We start from the raw sequence: 15423 nt of genomic DNA on the forward strand, positions 1-15423 counted from the left end.
TCACTACCTGCCCTTGTAAAAAGTTCCTCTCCAGCTTGCTTTCAACCCCATTAGGACTGAAAGGCTGCTATGAGGTCTCCATGCAGCCTTCTCTTCTCCAGGCTGAACAGCCCCAACTTCCTCAGCCTGTCTTCATACGGGAGGTGCTCCAGTCCCCTGATCATCCTCGTGGCCCTCCTCTGGACTTGCTGCAACATGTCCATGTCCTTTGCATGCTGGGGCCCCCAGAGCTGAATGCAGTACTCCAGGTAGGGTCTCACAAGAGCAGAGTAGAGGGGCAGGATCACCTCCCTCAACCTGCTGGTCACGCTCCTTTTGACACAGCTCAGCACAAGGTTGGTTTTCTGGGCTTCTAGTGCACATTGCCAGGCGACATTGATCTTCTTGTCAGCCAACATCCAAAAGCCTTTCTTCTCAGGACTTAGCTCAGCCATGTTTGCTGTCACCAATTACCTCTTTATTTTAAATGTGTCTTAGCATATTTTACAGGAAGATCTGCTCCATGATCTTGCTGGACACTGAGGTGGGACTGGCCAGCCTGTAGTTCCTTGGGTCTTCCCTTTTTTCCCATTTAAAAATGGGGGTTATTTTTCCACTTTTCCAGCCAGTGGAAGCTTCACCGATTACCACAACTTCTCATATTGATAGATGGTGGCTTAGACACTCCATCTGCCGGTTCCCCCAGAGCTCATGGATGCATCTCCTCAGGTCACACAGACTTGTCCACCTTCAGGTTCCTTAGATGGTCTCAAACCTGATCTTCTCCTACAGCAGGAAGTTCTTCATTCTCCCGGTGCCTGCCTTTGCCTTCTAACCTTAGGCAGTGTGGCTGGAGCACTTGTCCATGAAGACAGAGACAAAAAGTCCCCTGTTCCCTTCCGGAGAGGGCCTGCATTTTCCCTGTTCTTCCTTTTATCACAAACATACCCATAGAAGCTTCACCCTGAAACTGCAGACTCTTGGTGTGCCAAAACCGATCAACTACATTAACTTAAACCTTTTCCATTGAGGTTTCTGTGAAAGATTTTCCTTGCATGTCCCCACAGGTCAGGGGTAGCTGTGCAGTCAGGAAATATGGCTCTGTTGATAGACAGTCCTTTTTTAAACCATGGTAGCCATATCCCCATGATGAATGTCACTGTATGAACATCAAGTGAAACACAGTGACACCTCCCCGGGGAGCCTGCTAATTAACCTGATGAGATATCAGGTGGGTAACAACATAGAGAAACGAAATTACTTTTAAAGGTCTTGGAGTAGGAGTCAGATACTAAACCCAGGAATGTGAACTCCTCACTGAGTTGCCAGCGTTCACAGTTGCCCACACTAAGCATCTTCTAATTTTTTCTTTTCTCTCCAAACTCACCATATGTTGCACATTGATACAAAGGAAAGGGTATTGTTTTAACAACTCTCCTCCTTCATCACACACTTGTAGCATAAGCGCAAATACAGCCATTACTGCCAGTACTGCCTACATCTTTTCTATATGGGCAGTCCTCCACTTGCGAAACGGGAGCAGTTAGGGATGGGAATGGCAATACTCAGGCCATGCACAGCAGAATGCAGCTGGCAGAAAAGCACATTATCCATCTGACACCACCAGGATACACACGGTGTGACTATCACAGCAACACCCACACATGGCTTTTCAGAGTCACACAGCAAAGAGAATGGGATCTGAAGGCTGAAAGGGAATATGGGGAATGTCAGGACTGATGTGTGCTGAAAATGAGATCAAACTCCAGAGGCCTGCATCCCCAAGGGAGAGGAATCAACTGCTGGTCATACTGCTCCTGCATATATTATACATGTATCAAAACTGACAGTCCTCTCTGTAAGAGAGAGACTTCACAAAACGACATCGTAAAAAAACATTCCTCCCTAATTAAACTTGATTTGCTCTTACTGGTTTTACTGTAACTATAATTACCTAAAGTTCTCGGAAAAGATACAGGTACTTGCCAATGAAGCCATCAGCCATCCCAGTTCCTAAGCACTCTCCTGCATAGGTAACTTTTCTTAAGCCTTTAACCCCTTCGAAGTCAGTAGAACAGTCCCTATGTGTAAAGCAGCTCTTAAGAACTTCTTTACTGTAAGAGTGACAGAGCACTGGAACAGGTTGCCCAGGGGGGTTGTGGAGTCTCCTACACTGGAGATGTTCAAGGCCCGCCTGGACAAGTTCCTGTGTGATGTACTGTAGGTTACCCTGCTCTTGCAGGGGGGTTGGACTAGATGATCTTTTGAGGTCCCTTCCAACCCTTGGGATTCTGTGATTCTGTGATTCTGTGATTCAAAACCAGACTTTAAGCAATGCCTTGCAACCCCAAAAGCCTTTTCTGTTTAATAAGGAATAGGAAAAAGTGTTTCTTTTTCAAAAAGACAAAAATACATTTAATGAAATTGGGACTGGCCTCAAATACAGACCTGGATTGTTTCGACTTGCTAGGATTTCTACCCAGCCTTTTTTATGATATTGTTTCTTGCTTTCTAATCCTGATAGACTTCAGCTGTATTCCTCTGGCAACAAATGGATTTTCCTGTGGCTAAAATAATTGTACAAATAGTGAATCTAATGTACTCCCTTCTGCTGATCAGTATCAAGTTGTGGAGACAGTGAGCTCAGATCATACTTGTATTACAATTTCTGTTAACTTCTGCCCCAATCTCTATGTAAAGATACTCTAGTAGAGAAGTCACATGAAATATGCACAAGGTGCAAAACAATTTTGGTGTTGAAAAATGAAAAGAAGAAAAATCTGAGGCAGAACTTCATCTGTGTCATTCATGCCAGATGGCTGCTTATTTAAGTAATCAAGTTAAGCAAGATGCAGTTAAAACTATCGTGTTTAATTTGATTATTTAAATGAATAAACTGCCTGTGAGGCAGTGGTTTTCTGCACATATAATCAGGCCACATTCAACTCGGGTTCATATTTGCTGATTTGGATATGGTTAGATACAAAATGAATTAGTTCATCGTTTCTCTGTGTAGCTAAACTGTTTTGCTTACATGAGGAATGTTTTGGATCAGATGAGAATTACCCCGATGCACCAACTGATATTATGTTAATGCCAGGCAGATTAATGCTCTAGCAAATTTGCATATAATGAACAGGGACCATAACCCTTCGTTGAAGTGCGCATCCCTGTGTGCCTGCACCAGATAATGGGCCCTTTTCCCATCGCCAGGGAACCGAGAAGGGAGGACAGGCAGGTTCTGTAATTCCTTTTTTATGCATTCAACAAAACTACCGCAATAACCACGGAGGTATCAAGTAGTTACTGGTACAGGAGCGATTATGCAAATGACATTATGCAATTTTAGGGACTGAACTAACACCACCCTGAGGCTCGACATTTGTTCAGTCTACAGTGGATGTTTCCAGATCCTACAGACTCCAGCAAAGATTAAGTGCTTATATGGTCAATAAACAATGTTGTTCTGCCCTTTTTCCTGGCAAACTTTGGGAGTGGTTATTATTTAGGGCTTGTCCAAAAATTTTCCACTGAAACTGTTTTTAAGGAAAACTTTATTTTAAAACCCAACAGCTTTTCTTTTTTACCGAAGGAATGTCTTCTGTTTATGGAATATTCTGACCCTCCTGTGCCAGTGAGCTGTGTCCCAAACACACCGCATTTTGATGGGGACATGCCATTCTGAACACTCAGAGGAACTCAAAGTGTAGATCCTTTGGGTTGGGTGGGTTGACCCACCAAGGGATGGTCGAACACAAATGAACAGGCTTCCTAGAGATGTGATTGATGCCCCAAACCTGTCAGTGTTTAAGAGGCATTTGGACAATGCCCTTAATAACATGCTTGAACCTTTGGTCAGCCATGAAGCGGTCAGGCAGTTGGACTGGATGATCATTGTAGGTACCTCCCAGCTGAAATTATTCTATCCTATCCTGTCCTGTCCTGTTCTAGGCTCAACTTCTGAGGCACTATTTACTAAAACACATAATAGAACACCCAGCGTGGAAAGGGCAATGAAGAGATGAAGCATTTCCATAACAAAGCATTAGGGTCCAAACGAAAGCTAATAACTGAATTTCATTGGAAGTATCCAAATTTGGAAATTTTGTATGGTTTTTCCATTTGTCCTGCAGTCAGTTTGCACATGGCTGGGGAGGACTGCTTGGCAAATGCGGAAAACCAGGTTCACATATCTAGTCTGGAGTGAAGTGAGGTAACAACTTTGATATGAAGCTGATGCGCTGACAACTTGAACTGGTCTTTTCCTCCTTTTGAGCCAGGATCCCAGAGCAAAGCCTTTGGCTTCAATGAAATGCTACATTTTTTCCCCCCAAAATTAATTTTATTGAAAATATTCCAAAGGATCTACAATTAATACTTTTAGAACAGCAGAAGCAAACAGTGGCCTAGCCTTTGTATATTTACTCAGACATTTGCTATAGTTACTCTATAAAAATCATTTTTCTCAGCTTATAACTGGTTTTTAGACATAATTAGAAGAAACCATTTACCTTTTAGAGCATCAGTTAATTATATTTCAAGCTCACAAAGTACAGTTGTTTTTCATTACCCACATATGTAACTGTAAAAGCACAGCAAATGTTACTGTTATAACACAGCATTCCTCTCCAAAGTTTACAAAAGCAGGGTGAGCTAATGGAAAAAGAACCACTAAATAAAGCACCAACTGGCCTGGTTTCTAGGCTTCCTTTTATTTTTTTCCCTTTTTTGGACATTTAAGAAAAGATACTGAGATTTTCCCCCCTTTATTTTTACCCAGATATGAAACACCTAACAATAACTCCTATCTTTTCCAGTGGCATGTTGAAACATGTTGGTCCAGATGAATGAGATTTGGGTGTTAAAAGAAGTAATTCCAGCTCTGTTCCTCTATTTCCTTGTAAACAAGCAGACAAACAAGAAACTTCAGTTTCTCTATGTATGCTAATTCCCTGACTTGTTAGGACCAGATACAAATTTGATACTAACTTGAACATTGAGAAACACCATAGAGCTACAGATAGGGAAATTAAGGTTTTTAAGAGATCCCTTTATGGTTAATAATACTTGCAGAGGTTCCCATTAGCACGTTTTGCAGAATGATTTCCTTTGACAAATATTTATTTACAGCATGAATAAATTCTGCTCAGTCCTTCTAGCACCATCTATGTTTGTGAGTGACTTGATCTTAGCTGAATACGCAAATAATGCATTTGATTTCTGAGTACAATTCTGTGTTAATGCAGAGCTGGTTTCTGAATTTCTTATCGGAACAATTACCTCCTGCTGCTCCTTATAGAAAAAATATGACTCATTTCTTGTGGCTCCTTCATCCATATTTAATATATGTAAAACAAGTTATGGTCTGAGATCCTGTAAGTCGCTCTGGTGTATTAATCCAAATAAATACATATATCATTTGGAATGTAAAGGTTTCCAAGCACAGTTAAAGTGGTTTAATAAACCACTTCTTTAAAAATAAACCTCTTGATAAAATTATTATCAAATTCTCAACCTTCTACTCAAATGCAGGTAATTTCCTTACATTTTAAATGGACTGAGCTTGTAGGATTGCAATTGCTTCTAAGAAAATGTGTATCTAAGGGTCCCAATCCTTTATTAGAATATAAGAGCGAAGAATCTGAAAATCTCTTAGGTCCTGCTAATTCCTGAAGTGATTCATGGATAAATAAGAGCTTTTTTCACCCAAGTTGAGGTCATAATCCAAAACTCTTGGTATGTCACTGGGGTAACTGACCCACTGAGGTCGCTTCCAACCTGAATTATTCTCCAGTTCTATGCTTCTGCCGTGATGTAGTAAATTGTCTTTGACAATCATTCCTCCTGGAGCCAAAAACTTGTTCCTATAGCCCTACAGCATGTGGAGGGAGGGCAAAAGGGAATTAAACATGAGGTAGATGAAAGACACTGTGGGGTCTAGAAGTTCCCAATGTACAAAGCCTGTGATCAGACAATTTACACGGGACACTGAAAGCTGGCCTAGCTGTGAGAGGTTTGTTGCAGATGCTCTCTGAGAGCACATCTGATATAAAGACAAAAGAAAGGGAAAGGGTGAAATGCAAACCTGTGGGTTATGAGTTTTCCTTATATATCTGCTGGAAGAATCCAGTCCTAATTCTGGTTGGAACAGAAGGAGCTGCAAAGGCAGGTACAGATTGATGTGAATGTTGTTGCGGAAGGATGTAGATCTTTTTTCCCAAGGGTGTAATAATTATCTTTTAAAGAGGTTGACATTTGGGACCAGGTAAAGGAGCATTACAGGGAAAGCTGATCTTAGAGAACATACCTGATGTTGTTGAGATCATATTGCAGAGCCAGTAATCCCGACAGTGGTTGCCATCCTTACACAGATAAAATAGATTTCAGAGGTAGTGAATTATTCATTATGGAGAAGGCTTTGTCCCTAGTCTCAAACAGAGGAACTGCACCTACACAAAAGAGCAAAGTTAAGGAAAACCTAACAAAAGTAATGAGATCTGTAGCAGTATGCTGGTTTATAATTCAGGTTGACAAGAATTTGCCACAGTGAAGTACTGAAGCTACTGCTGAGATTTCAGGAAGAAAAAATATGTTACCAATAATCCAGGAAGCACGAAATACTATAAATCACCATTCTGTGACAACCCAGGGATCATAATTGATGTTTTTTCGTGTTCAAGATGCTACACAAAAAGCAAGCAATTGGGTAGTAGGCAGGACCACTCAGCCTTTTGAAGGGCTTTTATTTGATTAAGGTGACTGGTGAAGCCTTGAGATAACAGAAGAGTCCTAGTGAAGTGCTCAGTGCAGTGTTTCTTTATTGCTCACTCAGATTATAGCAGTGCCTAACCTGAGAGCACAGCCCCATTCTGCTAGGTGTGGTCCAGATCTATAAACAGAGAAAGACCCTGAAAGGAAAAAGAGAGAGAGATTGTGTCTAAGGGGCTAAGAGATGAGAGGAGAAGCACAGATTTATCCAAGGTTACAGGGCACATCAGTGGCAGCAGTATGGTCAAAACTTGCATCTCCTGACTCCCAAGCCAAGAATCACAGCCAACGCAAATATGAGGCAGAAGATACAGCTGAAATAAGGCTGTATGAATCCAGGGCTTTTTGGGCTGCTGCAATGCTCTTCTCTGCTGCTCCATCATTAAAAGCAAGCCATGATCACTGACTTTCAATGAACAAATAACCTTGCTTCAGTGTGTCAGCAGCTATCACGCACACAACTTACTTTGCAATCCTCCTCCCCAGGCTTCCACTCACAGCCTGGACTATTTGATGCCTGCTGCCTTTGAGAAGCTTTTGAAATGAATGTTTTAAAGCCTGTAAGAGCAGCTCAGAAGGAAAAACCCACCAGTTTTACATTTTTAAAATGATGCTCTTATTCTGCTCACAACTGGGTTTTGGCGGCAGCTTGTGAGCAGAACAGGAAGCAGGAGTATTTGTTGTGCTTTTCCAGGCCAGTTTTGTCTGGGCTGTGGAAAGCCATACTTTTTCTCATTTCTTCTGCTGCACTTAGGCCATAGAAAGTTATCTCCTCAGCAGAGGCTGCCTCTGTGCATGCTGGACCAAAGAGAGAAGATACACAGCCCTCATCTATTTGAGCCAGTTGTGCCATTTCTTCCATCTCTGGGGACAGAGAAGGCCTTGTATTTCTCCAGTTCCCTACTCTCCTTCTCCAGTCTTTTGCCAGTCAAGTGTCTATATGTATGTGTACACACCATAACAGCACAAATACTTCTATCTGAACAGACTTTTTCTATAGCTGTCCCTCAGGGTAGAACTTATTCTATACCAACAAAAAACTTTGTACTGATTTCAAACAGAACCCTCCCAGGAGTGTCAAAGTGATGACGTGCATCTCCAAGGATTAATCCAGCCTTCTGGAGAGAAAATCAGCTCTCAGTCATACAGCTAGGAACCCAGTGCTAGTCTGAGTTAACACAACAGCAAGTGAATTTGAAGTTTGAAGCCTTGGTCACACAGACTGCAATGACACCATGAAACAGATGAAATTTCTCCTGTCAGCAAACACAAGTTGTCCCATGAGCATTGAAATAACCGATACTTAAACTGTCAAGGTTTGTGTGTCTCTCAGTTCCCACTGCAATCATTCCCGCTGTTCTTATCTTCTGCAACAGACTTACAATATTAAACACCAAAATTAAAGGTATCAGCATCACTTCACCATGTCCCCTAAACCTCTCAATTTCCCTCAAAACAGCCTAGCTCTGTCTCCCATCTCTAAAGCCCCCACTGCAGCACTCTCTCAGCTTTCTGTACCACCTACACAGACCTTTGGACAGCATAGGAGAGGCAAAAGACACCATGGACTGTGGCTGATGCAGTAATACCTGTGTGCTAACTGGACAACCCACACACATACACTGTCTTGGTCAACTGGACAAACTCTTGCCAAAACAAGACATTAATTTTAGCGTTGCTCCACTGTTTAATCACTGATTATCACAGAACTTGTTAAAAATACATAAATATTTGTAGTTATTACAAAGGTACAATATCTTTGAGGCCCCTATCTCTTTGTCAAACCGGGCTGAAGTGTCCAAGAGATTAAAACTGTGCCAAGACAACTCACAGAAACACAGATGGATAGAAAGACAGGATGATCACGTTCTTTTTCGTTAGGAAAACATGGTAAAAGAAAAAAGCGAACAGTGAACCATCAAAATGTACTTACGAATTCTTATCAGTCTCAGTTAAATTCTGATTTCAGTTCTTTATTTTGTACCAGGTGTCCTGGGTTCAGCAGCAGCAGTCATTTTTACTCCTTCGTAGCAGCTGGTGCAGTGCTGTGTTTTTGACTTTCAGCCTGGGAACAACACTGATAACACCGATGTGTTATGGTAACACCAACACCAGGATAAAGCAAGAACAAAAAGATAGTAATTGCATTAATTAGTTTTTAAGAAAAGACTGATTGGCAGAAGATGAGCTGCTGTAAACAGGAAAAATCCTACTGACCAATAGTAATAATAATACTAGCGATAATAATAATAACAATAATAATTATTACTATTTCCGTTCTATAGCTTGACAAAAGATTCAGCCTTTCCTCATCGCTGCGTTCCAAGAAGTGGAATGGAAGCTTCACGCTGGAGCTACCACCTGAGTGCATTTTGCAGTTTTTGCTTCTTCACTAAATTGGGATAAAAACTCCTCAGAAAGCTAGCATTTTGCATTATATGCTAAAAATATCTTGAAGGGAGAGGATGAAGACTGTTGTTATGGGCATTTGACTTTGATCATCTTTAGAGGGAGATAAAAAAGAAAACAAGATTACCTTGGGAAAAAACGCACACAAACACAGTCAGATTGTAACGCCTCCGATAAAACACCGCTCTCGGCAAGTTACACTGGGGAAAAAGAAAAACCAAGCAGCTCCTCTGTCCGTAATGTGCGTTTTTTTTAACATTTGCAAATTATTTTTGACTTAGCCGTGCAGGGAGCCTACTTTCAACCCTCAATTTGAAAATCATGGAGGCTTTATAAAGTCTTCCACCTGCATCTCTTCTTTGCATCACAGCTCTTTATCCTCTAAAGGATGAAAACCCGGGTGTATAAAAACTTTGTTAAGCTGTCACCATCAATAGGGTAAAAAAAAATAATGGTTGACAAAGAAGAAACAAATTGCGTCTTCGAATAAGTTTCCTTCATGCTCTTGTTAAAAGCTATAACCTCTGATGTTAACTAAATTTAACCCATTCTGACCCTTGCGGTGGCCCTTAACCTCTTCTTTATTCTGCTTCCTGTGGCTGCTGAAGAAAACTGGCCCAGTCCTTGGAAAAGCACTCTCTGTTGCACACAAAGCCGCAGCCTCGCTGCTAGTCTGTCAGGAGGGATAGAATAGACGGGGAGGTCAGCACCTGTGCTGAGAAGCAGGTGACAGGGAACTGCTTGGACCATTCTAGGGCAAGTTGTAATAGTTTCTACCCTTTAAATATCACACTGTAGTTTCGGGTATTCAAGGCAGCGAAGTTCACGTTTCCTTTGTGAATGCAGACTTTAAACAAATTAATCCATTGCTGTTCAACTGACTGTAAAATTAGTAGATTTACTGTTGCAAAAAAAAAAAAAAAGAGGGGAAAAAAAAAAAAAGAGAGAGAGCTTTCACTTCCCCTTTAATAAGGTCACGGATGTGTCCTCGGCTGCCAACAAAGGCACCTTTTAAAATCTTCGCAGCTGAACCCGACAACTTGCAAAGGCTGTAGAACAATGTCTTCGATGTACAGTGGAAACTCCTCTCCCTACAGTCAATATGTAAAACTAGACAGTTAAACACTTTCTGCACTGGGAAGTTTTAACTCTAATTGTGTCTCGCCCCAGGGCCCCATGGGCTTGCTTTATGATTAACATTTTAATAAATTCAGTCAGCCTTGCTTTTCAAGGAGCAAAACCAGTTCTGTGCCTGGATCCGGTAAATGAGCCCAAGCAATTCAACGGCAGAGCATGCATCTTCAAAAGGTTTGTTTTAATTCCTCTAACACAGCACAGCTCAGAAACCAAACAAAACTTTCGCTGTTTCAACTGCATTTGTATGTTCTGCACAGGGCATCAGTTAGCAGGGATTGTTTACCACGCAACAGAGTTTTTGGGTTTGCTTTGATATTTGTTGTCTCTTGCTAGAATAAAGATAGGGAAGTGTGCGTAGGCAGCAGCTTTCAAAAGCTGGGGATGGAAAAGGAGCAAACGAGCTGCTTCAGAACCCAGCAATCTGGACCCACTACATACCCAGAATTTCTGTGTCCTTTAACTAGTGTTTACTCTGACATGTTCTCTGCCATAAGGCAATACTCAACTTGGCACAAGGGAGTTTTTAATCTGAGTTATGTGCAAAAGTCTTTTATAAACACTAAGGGAAAAAGGAATAATGAGTGCTTAGGGGAGGCTAAGGCTCCTCTCTGAACCAGGGGACTTCATAACTGTGGTTATAACTAGCAAGAAGGTGAAGGCGAGCCATGGCAGCTGCTGCTAAAGGGCAGGGGTAGGGAGGAGAAAGAGATTTTATCCAAGTCTTCCCCAAATCTTCCCTGCTGAAATGCCCTGTGAAGGAGGGAATTACGTAGAAAAAGAGGAAAACAGGTGTACAGTGTAAGTGGCCCTACAGATGCTGAGTACTTTCACAAGCACAAGTGTGCAGAAGACTAATCACAGACTTAGTAAATAAGATGGAAAGAAACTGCTGTCCCACGTGCTGCTGGTGGTCAATGATCAGGAGCCCCAGGCATTGCATAAACCCAACAGTATTAGTAATAAATTCTTGATTATCTTGTTTGGCATTTGACATTTTTTGGAATGGATATTGAGAGCGACAGCTCCAGTTTAGAAAGCGGCAAGATGCTCACCATGGACCAAAGTAAGACCCGTCCTCCACCCAGAGCCAGCAGGTATGAGCCCCTTGCATGTGTAAGGCAGTTCAGCAGCTTGCTTCTTCGAGTTCGAATGAAAGTAAACTAGAGCTTTGGGTCTCCAGGTGAGAACTTTGTCTTCTAGCTGCGGGCATTCTCACTTTCTGTTGGGCATTACAAACAGCTTATTGTACACAGAAGGCATTTTTATAAGAGTAAGTATTGACAGAACAAGGGGGAAAGGCTTTAAACTGTCAGAGGGTAGATTTACATTAGGTATTAGAAAGAAATTCTTCACTATGAGGGCGGTGAGGCTCTGCCACAGGTTTCCCAGAGAAGCTATGGCTGTCCCATCCCTGGCAGTGTTTAAGGCCAGGTTGGATGGGGCTTGGGGCAACCTGGTCTAGCGGAAGGTGTCCCTGCCCATGGCAGGGTTTGGAACTGGGTGAGCGTTAAGGTCCCTTCCAACCCAAACCAGTCTGGGATTCTATGAACAGCTTCAGGAGGAGATCAACCCCGAAATATGGAAGAACTAGAACCAGTTTCCAGCACCCTCAGGGGACCCTCCCACAGACCGGTGAGAATGTGGAGGAAGCATCCCAGCAGCATCCTGAGTTTCACATTAATTAACAACATTAATAACGATCACACTGGCAGATCACTACACTGCTCATGTACGAGGCAAGAAATCTCTCTAGCCACCATCCTTTCTCCTTCTCATATATTTGCATTTTAAATTCTCTGGGGCATGAATTATCTACAGCTTGACAAGAGGTCTAGCAGAGCAGACCTTCATGTGGCAAAAAATAATAAAGTGAAAACAACAACTTTGCTAACCAGCTTGGGAAACTGAATCTCAAATGAAAAGAAAAGACCTAAAAGATGCAGATTTAGGAATTATAAAAACAAATAAATATCTGAGAGTATTGTCAGGGGCGGGAGGAGGACGATGTGCATCAGGCAAAATAGAAGGGAGAAAGTTGTTATTAACTGCATATATTATGATAGTGTCTTTCAAATAATTAAGACTGCAGTCCCACTGTGACAGGCACATATAAAAACAGAGCCCCTGGACAATCACAGTGTAAACAGACATGAGACAGAGAACAAGGAGAAAGAGTACAATGAACCCCCAGAAACATCAAGTTAATTGAGGACAAAGAGCAAAAGAAGGCTGCACTATTTCTTGGCATGCTAAATTTAATTAGAAAGGCACAAAGTAAAGCAAACATCAGGCTTAAACTTAACGGAATTGGACGAAGGGAAGAGAGAAGGAATGCAAGTCGCATGCTCCAAAGTACATTGCTTTCATGCAGGTAGTTTCTATCACAGTGAAGAGGATTATTAGCTTTATTGCTCCTGCTACCATTGCTGAAAATTATCGTTCTCACGGGGATGGTTCTCGGAGAGGCAATAGTAGCTAACTGCAAGCCTCTCCTCTGATGCATACTGCAGAGCAGAGGACGAGAAAAAACGAATCTCCACAGGCTTCAGCTCTGCCAAAACTTCCCTTCACAGCCATTCAAATTCCACACTTCATTTCCAGACCATAAAAGAGCAATAAAGCCCAGGTTTGTCTTGCCTTGTGTTACTGCGGAATATTTCACTCTCCACAATGGGGTACTGTAGAATTTCAATAATTGATATTTCAAAAGCATCAAACTGAGATCTGCTTTTCTTAGGCACTCTCCTGATGGAAGCAATGGCAACCCCTGTTCCCAGGGAGCTTAAAACTGCAAAGGCATAAAGCCTGAGTGAAATCAAGAAATGAACGAAAGAGCAGAATGGAAAAAAACAGGTGCTATTTGCATAGAATAGGTGAAGCTACAGCTGTTAGTTGGGCTGTTAGCACAGCTCACCATCTACTTAGCTAATTCTGTTAATGGCATTTTTCCATACTCATTACTGCAGGCAAGGAGTTTTAATGAGGATAAGGTGATATGAATGAATTTCAGATTGAGAACTGATGTAGCCAAGTTTTCTGGTTTCGCACACCTTTACCATATGATGTCTTCTGTGAAGATGGAGAGCACAAAGCAGTGACAGACTTTTGCACGTGCGTACCAAAATGGCTGTACCAAACCCACCAGCATACGGAATTAAACCATGCCAAGGTCATAGCTAAGAATAGAAAACTCTCAAACCAAAAAGATGAAGCTCAGATTTTCACCGCATTTCTTCTTCCTGGGCAGGAAGGGGGCAGAGGAAAGAGGGGTCACTTAAGTTGTGGCCCAAGGCAAATAAGATGATAAAAATCCTGCTTTTCTTTCAGCAGGAAGGAGAGTAGACAGGGCCTCACTTCCAGCTGCTTACCACGGCTTCCTTTTGAACCAGATTCTGAACACTTTCAAGCGTCGCTTTCAGCTCCAGCCTGGCTGGTCAAACAGCATCCCTCAACAGACACAAACAGGTCCTGAAAAGCTATTTTCAGCACACACTGCTCCACACATGTTCTGCCCAACCAGAACAGAACAGCAAACTCTCACACTGGTTAGTGTTCTGTTCATAGTACGTTACTTACAGCCGGGGACCTGGGGTTTGCACACAGATTTCAGCTTCTCTTTCAGAGGCAAGGCCAATGGGAGGAAGGAGCCTGCAAAGCGAAGGCTGATCAGCCTACTAGAGAAGGTAACAAACCCAAACACCCAACAAGCGCTCACAGTAACTCGCACGGTGCCACAAAGGCACACGCTGCTGCTGACCCCTGCAGACACAGCTCTACCACACGCTGGGACACATCGCACGTGCACCACTAACTCTTGGCAACCCTGGCACTGACACAGGCCCACAGCACCGCTTGTTCAGTCACACCAGCACCGCGTTATGGCTGGGGACAGCGGGAGCGATGTGCGACAATGTGCGGGCAGGTACAGCGGAGGCTCACGTGCGCAGCCTCCATAAGCACCAGACAGGCAAAGCACTCGGCATGCACAGCCTCTTACTGCGATCAGCTCTGTGTTCAGCTGCGGGCGGGGACGCTGAGCTGCTGGAGTGAGTCCAGAGGAAGCCATGAAGATGATCAGAGGGCACCTCCCCTATGGAGGCAGGCTGAGGGAGCTGGGCTTGTTCAACCTGGAGAAGACTGACTCCAGGGAGACCTTGTAACAGTCTTACAGCGCCTAAAGGGGCCTACAGGAAATGTGGGAAGGGACTTTTTACAAGGACATGTAGGGATCGGACAAGGGCAATAGCTTTAAACTGTCACAGGAAAAATTTAAATTAGATGGTAAGGAAGAAATTCTTCCCTGTGAGGACGGTGAGGCACTGGCACAGGTTGCCCGGAGAAGTAGTGGCTGCTCCATCCCTGGAAGTGTTCAAGGCCAGGTTGGAAGAGGATTTGAGTAACCTGGTCTAGTGGAAGGTGTCCCTGCCCATGGCAGGGGTTTGGGACTGGGTGATCTTTCGGGTCCCTTCCAACACAAACCGATCTGGGATTCTATGATCCTCCCCACTCACAGCCACAAACCACTGCCCTGGGAAGGCCACTGGCCACAGCAAGAAGCATCTCCTCGCAGAGGTCCTTACACCCAACTGCAACAACCCCAGTGCAGCAAATACATACAGAATCAACAAAACTAAATCAAAATGACAGTAGTGGCACACGGAGGAAAACAACTCAACCCAACAACCACACATGTAGAACCAGACACACACACCACACATACATCAACACGGAAATGCACGGACACAAGAGGAATACTCAGATACACAAAGAAGTGCACAGTGCAAGGAGGCACAAACTTTCTGTATGTACAGACCTCCCCATGCACAAGTACCTCTCGACATACCCACTATGGGTGCGCCAAGCGTGCACACGTGTGCAGACAGGCAGCCAGCCCTGCACACACAGTGCACACACACAGTGCACACACACACACGCACAGTGCACACGCACACACAGTGCATGCACACACAGTGCACACACACATGCACACACAGTGCACACACACAGTGCATGCACACGCACACACAGTGCACACACACGCACACACAGTGCACGCACACACAGTGCACACACACAGTGCACACACACATGCATGCACACGCACACACAGTGCACACACAGTGCACACAC

General features: G+C 43.3%; 1 long non-coding RNA gene across 2 annotated transcripts; it reads right to left on the minus strand.

The window, feature by feature from the left end:
* Window positions 1-4303: 4303 nt before the first annotated feature.
* Window positions 4304-13939, minus strand: LOC136013912 (uncharacterized). 2 transcript variants are annotated; one of them, XR_010612443.1, is made up of 8 exons: window positions 13870-13939; window positions 13662-13769; window positions 13344-13532; window positions 9284-11512; window positions 8681-8824; window positions 6287-6428; window positions 6065-6136; window positions 4304-5851 (listed from the first exon to the last, which is right to left on the minus strand). It is a non-coding gene; the product is annotated as an uncharacterized LOC136013912 (long non-coding RNA). The 2 variants fall into 2 exon arrangements; XR_010612444.1 differs by lacking the exon at window positions 6065-6136.
* Window positions 13940-15423: the final 1484 nt, after the last annotated feature.

The sequence above is a fragment of the Lathamus discolor genome, chromosome 4, assembly GCF_037157495.1.
Source record: "Lathamus discolor isolate bLatDis1 chromosome 4, bLatDis1.hap1, whole genome shotgun sequence".
Classification (NCBI taxonomy): domain Eukaryota; kingdom Metazoa; phylum Chordata; class Aves; order Psittaciformes; family Psittacidae; genus Lathamus; species Lathamus discolor.